The sequence below is a fragment of the Dasypus novemcinctus genome, chromosome 28, assembly GCF_030445035.2.
Source record: "Dasypus novemcinctus isolate mDasNov1 chromosome 28, mDasNov1.1.hap2, whole genome shotgun sequence".
In the NCBI taxonomy this organism is placed as follows: domain Eukaryota; kingdom Metazoa; phylum Chordata; class Mammalia; order Cingulata; family Dasypodidae; genus Dasypus; species Dasypus novemcinctus.
This window is the reverse complement of record NC_080700.1, coordinates 19,792,979-19,803,073: the sequence shown is the minus strand read 5'-3', so window position 1 is coordinate 19,803,073 and position 10,095 is coordinate 19,792,979. Positions and strand designations below refer to the sequence as shown.

Here is a 10,095-nt window from a genome sequence, read left to right as displayed (position 1 = left end):
TTTTTAGATTAATGCTTTCATAATTTGTTAAGCTGTCTTTTGTATATTATTTTATTTTTTGAAGCTGAGATAGGTAGAAAATCAATGAGGGAGTGGATGTAGCTCAAACAGAGTAGTTATTTCCTGCTTCCCATGTATGAGGTCTTGCGTTGGATCCCTGGTACCTTCTAAAAACAAAACAAAAAATGAAATGAACAAAATCTCATTGAAGAGTGGCTCTACCTCAGTGGTCGAATGCCTCCTTCGGTGTAAGAGGTCTGAATTCAGTCTCCGGTACCTCTTGAAAAAAAAATCCGTGGTTGAGGGGTGACGTCATCAGCCCAGCGACGGAAGCCAAACCCTGAAAAAACCACCGCAGAAAAGCTGGAGGATGGTAGAGACTGGAGAAGGGTTCCACAAATGCCGAATTGAGGAGAGAACTATCAGGTAGGAAACTTCCATCCGGGAGATACTGGTCCTCTTCGCTTCCCTCCCAGTGGGTCCTGTGCAAAACCTTTGGGTTCTCCAGAGGCAGCAAGCAGCCTGGATCGCTCTCACGGGGGAACAGATTTTAGAGAACTAACTGCTCTGGTTTGGAACCCGGTGTGTCTCCGGGTACAGCGACCCAGTGCTGAAAACAAGCTGCCGAGGAGTGCTGAAAACAAAAGCCCCCATTTTGGGGGACTGGGGAGTAAGATCGCAGTAGAATGGCTGTGGCAAGTGGTGCGCTCACTACTTCCAATTTCTGATGGTTGAATTCCCCAAATGCAGAATGAGCTTTTCTGCAATGACCCTCTCTGACTCTCTGAGACAGGATAACCTAGCAGGGAAGAAACTTTAGGCAGAAAAGCCTCACAGAGAAAAATGAAGAGGGAGGGTTAAACTGAACTGCTGCTGGATTGGGGAGTTTCAGAAATGGAAAGTGTAAGGAAAATGGGGCACTGGGTGAGGAAGAGACTAAACAAATCATAGAAGCTGGGGACAAAATTCTACACAGAGACAAAGAGAACAGATCAAGATTCCTGAGAAGGAAACGAGGAAAGAAACTGGCAGGTTATGGCAGGTTGTTACGTTTCAGGTTCTGAGGAAAGGAGCACTTACAAGAGCTAGGAGAATTGAGCTTCAGTTTGCTGATGTAGGGCTTAGCAGAAAGGTCTCCATCAAGAGTCTACTTAATTTATTTAATAATTTACCCCAGTTTAATCTGGCTCTCAGCCATTGAGAGTTGTGATTAAAATTGAAGGTATTGAACCCATTTTCATTTACTACATGAAGTCTTGGTTAGTATTTCTGGTTGTTTTCCTGTTGTGCTCATAGATGGCCATGATGTCAGTTTTTCCATGATCATAATTTTTAGGTCATCCCAGACATAAAGAAATCATTTGCTGGGTCACAAGTGGTTGGGGAACCACATTCAGAACTCTTGGAAAAAACCCAAACAATCCACCAGAGAGATTATAATGAGTACTATGAGTGATAAAAGGTCCAAATGCCCACCTCATTGTATATGCCTAAGCCCAGTTCCCATTATTTGACCCAAATGAAATCAAAGTGATCAGATCAGAATCTTCAGGAAGGCCTTAGTTGATTTAATCATGTAGTGCATTTAATTATTTCATGCAATTGTGCCTTAACTTCCACCAAAGTGTGTACCCAAATACAACAAGTGATGTTGACAATGAAAAAAATGCCTCCTTGTTCAGCTGATAAGTAACACGTTTGGCTTAGAAATCTAGTGACTTGCTGTGCAGCGATTGCTGTACAATAAATTCAGTAATTTCTCCTATTGTGATTGATAGATATCTAATTCTGCTTTCATTTGTGTTAACCCCAAGCTAAGGTAGCAGCAATCTGCCCAAAGAACTAAACCCAGAATATTATTAAATCCCTGGGTAAATCCTCTTTCCCCTGAGACTGTACATTGAAGGGAATAGTCCTGTGAGAAGTCTCAGATGTATCATAACTTCCTAAGGGACTGTGAGGTGACAAAATGCACCTTGCCCAGACATTTTGCCAATTATTAAGGTACTTTACAACCCAGTCAAATATCTGAAAACATTTTCAAAATAAAAATCCTGGCTGGGGAAATGGATGTGGCTCAAGCGATTGGGCTCCCATGTACCCTATAGGAAGTCCAGGATTTGATTCCCAGGGCTGCCTGTTGAAAGGCAAGCTGACCATCATGGTGAGCTGGCCTGAGTGGAGTGCTGGTCCACACAGGGTGGTCCATGCAGAGTGCTGGTCTGTGCAGGAGAGCTGGCCCAAGCAGAGAGAGCTTGCCCAGCAAGATGACACTACAGAAAGAGACACAGAGGAGACAATAAGAGTGGCAGCAGACTAGGGAGCTGAGGTCACACGAGACTGAGCACTGCTCTTCCACTCTGGAAGGCTCTAGAATGAGCCTGGTACCACCTAAAGAGAAAACAAGCAGATATAGAATACACAGAGAGCAGGTAGCAAGTGCAAAACAGTGGGGTTTGGGGAGAAATAAATAAAATAAATCTTAGAAAAAAAAAAATATTGCCAGGCAGAACAATGTACATACAGTCAAAGTGATATTCATATATTTATAAGTAGAAATACTACCATTTGTCTGTAGTATCCAAGGGTCTGTCTTATTGAGACTACAGATGAAAAGCTGTTGAATATTTGTGTTGTGAATATTTTGCAGATCCAGTACTCTAAACCTGAAAGTGGACATGCATTGTTAAGGTAACTTGTAGTTCGTGCAGGTATGTGGCCTAATATAGTAACTTTTCCAACTGTTCTATGATATCTTTATAATTCTCCTGATTAGTTGTGTTTGTTGTATGGTGGACCTTGAGCAAAAACAGGTTCTTTCCTTCCAATACACTTTATTTTTCTGAAGATATTTTTATTGTCTTTTTTAAAAAGATGTATTATTTATATTTATTTCTTCTCCCCCCGCCACCTTGCAGCTTCTTTTGCTGTCTGCTCTCTGTGTCCATTCACTGCATATTCTTCTGTGTCCACTTGTCTGCTTTTTTTGTTGTGTCATCTTGCTGCACTGTGGGGCATGGGCTGTCAGCACTCCAGGAGGGGCACTGGTCAGTTTGCCTTCACAAGGAGACCCCGGGACATGAACTCAGGGCCTCCCATATGGTAGATGGGAGCCCAATCGATTGAGCCACAGCCACTTCAGTTGTCTTTTTTTAAAGATACACAGATCACACAAATGTTATATTAAAAAATAATGAGATCCTCATAACCCCACTCCCCACCACACCTAATCCTCCCACATCAATAACCTCTTTCATCATTGTGGCATATTCACTGCATTTGATGAATACATTTTGGAGTATTGCTATAATGCATGGACTGTAGTTTACATGGTAGATTATACTCACCCCCATTCCATTCTGTGGGTTATGGCAGAATATATGATGTCCTGCATCTGTCCCTGCAATATCATTCAGGACAACTCCAAGTCCTGAAAATGCTCTCACATCCCACCTCTTCTTCCCTTTCGCTGCCCTCAGCAACTCTTGATGGCCACTGACTCCACATCAGTGATAAAATCACTTCCATTGCTAGAGTCACAATAATTCTGTAGTAGAATATCAGTAAACCCACTCTAATCCATAGTTTATTCCTCCATCTTGAGGACCCTGGGATGGTGATGTTCATTCCATCTCTAAATCAAGAGGGAGCTTAGATCCCACATGGTTGATGGATAGGATTCTCCTGCTTGCAGTTGTAGAGTCTCTTGGTTCCCTAGTATGGTGGTTAACCTTTCTCACCTCCCTATAACCTGACCTGGGTAAGTTCAAATAATCAGAAAGTGTGTGTTGCAACCCTGCTGAGTCTCAGAGCCCAGCTCTCACATGGACAGTCCAGAGATTCAAGTCTCCTGAGCATACACCAACCCAGGTTTGGTAAAAATGACAGAAAGGTATGTGTAGAGAGGTTACATCTGTAATGGAGTCCAACTCCATTACACTCAGGAGCACAAATTCCAAAGAAGGGCCACTGGTAAGGTACTGAACTCCAGAGCCGTCTTCCATGACCACAGGACCTGTGTGTCTTTGTAGCCCTCAGGAGCACCACTACCTGGGGTTGTATCTACTTTGGCTATCTCTAGGATCCTGCTGAGATGTTTATAATTCCTACTGCTCTGATGACCTCCTGAGTCATTTTGAAGCCACTTAACTACATAAACACATTTGTCTTTACCATTTCCCCCTTTTAATCAAGGTCTTTTTCTAGTTGCATCACCAGCTGGTGCTCAGTGGTAATCCCTTGGGGCCAGGGAGGCTCATCAATGAGTCATGTCCTATGCTTAGGGGAAGGTAATGCATTTTCACGCTGAGTTTTCCTTAGAGAGTGGCCACATTTGAGCAATGTGGAGGCTCTCCGGAGGTAACTTTTAGGCACCCTGCAGCTCTAGGCCAAGTTGAAATTTCAACCACACAGGCTCATGAACATAGTTATCAGCATCAAGGACACATCATTGGACTAACCTTCTTCACTGGCCTTTGCTCTTGCACTTGGGGAATTGTTTCTATTCCATTGGGGAATGTGACAGAGCTCACCAGGATGGGAACTCAGCACTCCCTCAGTTGATATGTATAACACTATCCACTATGTCAATACCCAATGAACATATGAACATATCTGTATGCCTTATATGCATGCCCTGGAGCACTCCCACCCATGCATCCCCCATCAATGACACCCCACACCAGTGCTCCTCCCCTGCCACTTTAGAACCATTCTGTGATCCAAAACTTTTTCAAAAGTGAAGTGGAATATAGTACCAAATTAAAATAGTAGGAAAATGAAATCGTAATGATAGGTTTAAAGATTCATAATAGAATATGTAATAATTTAGAAAATTTAATTAAAGTAAAAAATAAATTGGAGTGTTAAAATGAAAAGTACCATAAAACTTTTTTTGTGATGTTTTGCCTTTTATCACTTCAATAGGTTTTGCCCTGTTTGTACAGTGGCAAGGCAATCTCTTCCATTTCTTTCTCAGTGTCTACAGCCTTTTATTAAATTTTTTTATTATGTCTTCAGAAAAGTTTTAGGTCATAGTCAAGTCACATATAGAATATAGTGGCCTCCCATATACCCAACATCAAACCATTCCCCCTTTCCTTAACAGTAATCTTTTACATGTGGATGTTATATTTGCTACAGGTGATGTACAGATACTGATACATAGCTACTAACCATGGTTCCATTCTGGTTTACATTATGGTTTATATTGTAGACTTACACTTTTATAAATTTTTGGTTACATTATGATTTACATTTTAGACTACAGAGTTTTATAAATTTTTGGTGAAATTTAACATGGCCTGTATCCATCATTGCACAATCTTGTGGAACACTTCCATTGCCCCCCCCCCCAGTTAATCCCTCTTCCGTCTATTCTATTCCTCTCTCCTCTTCCCTCAGGGCCCACAGTGACATCCAAGTTGAAGGACAAGATTCATAGATACTTTTAACAATGCTGAGGGATTGGCACACTAGTCTGTCCTCCCCCATTGGGAGCCACCCTTGCTCTTGAGAGACATATGCCCCTCTGTTTGAGAACATCAGGCCTCCCCAGGGTGGGGGTACAACACATTCCACTCATTGTAAGGGTCTCTACCCACTGATATAACACACTATGACAAGATGAGCACTCACACACTCCCTAGAAGCCTGCCCCAAATGTACCCTGTGCCAGAGACCCCCACCAAACACCTTAAACCAGTAACCCTTCCTTATTATATTTTTAAAGAGTTTTCTCAACATTATAGTTTCAACCACATACCCGACAATATCCCGTGTTCACCTGCTCCTCCAGCCCTCCCCCCAATTTATGGGCCATCTGACCCTTCCTCCCAACCCTAGCCCCCCTCAAGCCTGCACACACCATTCAGTATTATCCCTATGCCCCAGTCTTATCCTTTCACTGCACAAATACTTACCTCCACTTCATCATAGATTTCACCCATGTAGGTGTTGGCTCACAACCTTCCTCTTCCCCTATTTCCTGTAAGCCTATCTTCCACTCTCTAGGTCTATGAGACAGCCTGATTTGATTAATTCATTTCAGAGAAGTCATGTAGTATTTGTCCTTCAATGCCTAACCTGCTTCACTCAACATAAGGTCCTCACATTTCATCCATGTTATCCTGTGTGTTAGTACTGTATTCCTTCTTTCAGCTGGGTAGTATTCCATTGTATGTATATACCACAAGTTGTTGATCCATTCATCTGTTGATGGGCATTTGGGTTGATTCCAACTTTTGGCAAGAGACAATAATGCCACTATGAACATTTGTGTGCAAATATCAGTTCGTGACCTTGTTTTCAGTTCTTCTGGGTATATACCCAGCAGTGGAATTGCTGGGTCATATGGCATATCTATAGCTAGATTTTGAGGAACTGTCAAAATGTCCTCCACAATGGCTGGATCCTTCTACATTCCCACTGGCAGTGAAAAAGGGTTCCCATTGCTCCACATCTTCTCTAACTCTTGTAGTCCTCTGTTTTTTAAATAGTGGCCAGTCTAATGGGTATAAGATCATATTTCATTATAGTTTTGATTTGCATTTCCCTAATATCTAATGATGGTGAGCATATCTTCATGTGCTTTTTAGCCATTTGTGTTTCTTCTTTGGAGAAGCATCTGCTCAAATCTCTTGCCCATTTTTTACATGGGTTGTTTGTCTCTTTATTTTGAAATATAGGATTTCTTCTTATATGCTAGATATTAGGCTCCTATCAGATATATGATTACAAAATATTTTCTTCCATTATGTCAGTTATCTTTTCACTTTCTTGATAAACTCCTTCAAGGTGAAAAAGGCTTTAATTTTGAGGAAGTCCCATTTGTCTATTTTTTCTTTCATACCTCATTTTTTGGGTGTAAAGTTCATGAAGCCTTTTCCTATTACAGGTTCCTGTAGATGCTTCCCTATTTTTTTCCCAAGGTCTTTATGGTCTTGGCTCATATATTTAGATCTTTAATACATCTTGAGTTGATTTTTGTATAAGGTGTGAGATGGTATTCCTCTTTCATTCTTTTGCACATGGATATCCTGTTCTCCAAGCACCGTTTGTTGAAGAGGCCATTCTTTCCCAAGAGAGTGGGATTGGTAGCCTTGTTGAACATCAGATGAAAGTATATGCAAGGATCAATATCAGAACTCAAAATTCAGTCAAGTGGTCAGTATGTCTACCCTTGTGCCAATACCATGACGTTTTGACCACTGTAGCTTTGTAGTATGTTTTGAAGTCAGGTAGTGTGATTCCTCCAATTTCATTTTACTTTTTAAATATATCTTTGGGTATTTGGGGCCTCTTTCCCTTCCAAATAAATTTGGTAGTTAGTTTTTCCAGTTCAGTAAAAAATGTTGCATTGATTTTTTTTGGAATGCATTAAATCTGTAGATCAGTTTGGGTCAGATAGACATATTTAGTCTTCCTATCCATGAACTGTGATATTCTTTCATTCATTTAAATCTTCTTTGATTCCTTTAACAATTTAGTGCAGTTTTCAGTGTATAAGTCTTTTATATCTTGAGTTAAATTTATTCCTAGGTATTGGATTGTTTTATTTACTATTGTAAATGGTATTTCTTCTTGATTTGCACCTCAGATTGCTCATTATTGGTGTATAGTAATGCTACTGATTTTGCACATTGATCTTATAACCTGTTATTTACTGAGCTCATTTATAAGTTCTAAAATATTTTGTTATAGATTACTCAGGGCTTTCTATTGATAAGATCATGTCATCTGCAAATAGCCAATTTTGATGTCTTTTAAAAAAATTTTTATTGTATGTTTTTGAAGATACATAGATCACAAAAAATGTTACATTGAAAAATAGAAGAGGTTCCCATACACCTCAACCTCCAACCCCCACCCCCCACTCTTGCCAAATCAAAAACTTCTTTCATTATTGTGGCACATTCATTGCATTTGGTGAATACATTTTGGAGCACTGCTACACAGCATGGTTTCGGTTTACATTGTAGTTTATGCTCTCCCCTAGGCCATTCAGTGGGTTATGGCAGGATATGTAATGTCAAGCATCTGTCCCTGCAATATCATCTAGGACAATTCCACAAGTCCAGAAAATACCCCCACATCACATCTCTTCTTCCCTTTCCCTGCCCACAGCAACTACTGTGGCCACTTTCTCTACATCAGTGCTACAGTTTATTCCATTACTAGTCACAATAGTTCTGTAGTAGAATACCATTAAGTCCACTCTAATCCATAGTTTGTTCCTCTGTCCTGTGAACCCTAGGATGGTGATATCCACTTCACTTCTCTATTGAGAGTGGGGTTAGATCCCACATGGTTGATGGATGCAATTTTCCTGCTTGGAATTATAGGCACTCTTGGTTTCCGGGTGTGGTGGTTGACCACTTTCACCTCCCTGTTAGCTGACCTGGGTAAGTTCAATGAATCAGAGAGTAGGAGTTGCAACTCTGCTGAGGGTCAGGGCCCAGCTTACACATGGCCAGTCCAGAGATTCAAGTCTCTTGAGTATACACCAACCCCAGTGCCAACCACAGGTTCAATAAAAGTGACAGAAGAGGCATGGTTTGAAAGGTCACATCTGAGTGCAACTCCATCACACTCAGGAACACAAATTCCAAAGTAGAGCCCACTGACAAGGCACTGAACTCCAGAGCCATCTGCCGTGACCATAGAACCTGTGTGTCTCCATAGCCCTCAGGAGCACCAGTACCAGGGGTTTTATCTACTTCAGCTGTCTCTGGGATCCTGCTCAGGCATGCATAAGTGCAATCCCTCTGATGATCTCCAACTCTTTTTTGAAGACTCTAGCCATTTAAACTCATTTTTCTTTATGATTTCCCCTTTTATTCAAGGCCTTTTTCTAGTTGTATAACCAGTTAGTGATTGGTAGTTATCCCTTGGCACCAGGGAGGCTCATCTCCAGGAGTCATTGCCCATGCTGGGAGAAAGGTAATGCATTTTCATGCTGAGTTTGGCCTAGAGAGTGGCCCCATTTGAACACTATGGAGGCTCTCAGGCGGGAACTCTTAGTCACATTGCAACTCTAGGCGTAGTACAAATTTTAGGCACAGAGGCTCATAAGCATTGTCATCAGTATCAAGGGCTCATCATTGGACCATCCTTCTTCACTGGTCTTTGCCCTTGCACTTGGGGACTTGTTGTTCCATTGGGGAATGTGACAGAACTCCCCTGGCGAGGAACTGAGCACTCCCTCAATTTTTGTTTATATCTGTTTGTTTGCCTCAGTGCTCAAGCAAGTACTTCTAACAGTGTTAAATAGGAGGGGTGATTGGGCATCCTAGACTTTTTCCTGATCTTAACAAGGAAATGTTTTTTGCTTTCACCATTGTAAATGATGTTAGCTGTGGGTTTTTTTATATATCATGTTCAGAAAGTTTCTTATTATTGCTGTATTTTGCAGTGCTTTTATCAGGAAAGGGAGCTGTATTTTGTCAAATGCTTTCTGCACCTATAGATATGATCATGTGATTTTTTCCCCTTTGATCTGTTTGTAGTTTGTATTACCTTAATTGATTTTCTTTTGTTGAGCCATCCTTGCATACCAGGGATGAAACCCATTTGGTCATGGTGTGTAATTCATTTGTTGTGTTGCTGAATAAGATTAGCAAGTATTTTGTTGAGGAATTTAGCATCTAGGTTCATTAAAGAGATTGGTCTGTAATTTTCCTTTCTTGTGTGTCTTTGTTTGACTTTTGTATTAGGGTACTGTTGGCATCATAGAATGAGTCAGGCAATGTTCCTTCTATTTTGATTTTTTGGAAGAGTTTAAGCAAGATTGTTGTTAGTCCTTTCTGGAAAGTTTGGTAGAATTTACCTGTGAAACTATCTGTCCCAAGGCTCTTCTTAGTTGGGAGGTTTTTAATGACTGATTCTATCTCTTTACTTGTGATTGCTTTGTTGAGATCATCAGTTTATTGTTTTTTCAATGTAGACTGCTTATGTGTTTCTAGGAATTTATCCATTTCCTCTGAATGTCCTCTTTGGCATATAGGCTTTGAAAGTATCCTTTTATGATACTCTTTATTTTTGTGGGTTCAGTGGTGATATCCCCTTTTGCATTTCTTATTTTGTGTATTTGCATCT

At 40.8% G+C, this 10,095-nt stretch overlaps 1 protein-coding gene across 6 annotated transcripts in view; it reads left to right on the top strand.

Annotated features, from left to right (window-relative positions):
• The first annotated feature begins 297 nt into the window (after positions 1–297).
• Positions 298–10,095, top strand: part of LOC101443891 (zinc finger protein 596-like) — an 89,030-nt gene continuing 79,232 nt past the window's right edge. For 2 of the 6 annotated variants that reach the window (XM_058289615.1, XM_058289610.1), the window contains exons 1-2: positions 349–426; positions 2,651–2,711. The gene's annotated coding sequence lies outside the window, so the exon portion shown is untranslated. Of the gene's footprint in view, positions 427–2,650; positions 2,712–10,095 lie in introns of all 6 variants that reach the window. The other 4 variants (XM_058289612.1, XM_058289611.1, XM_058289613.1 and 1 more) reach the window with 4 other exon arrangements.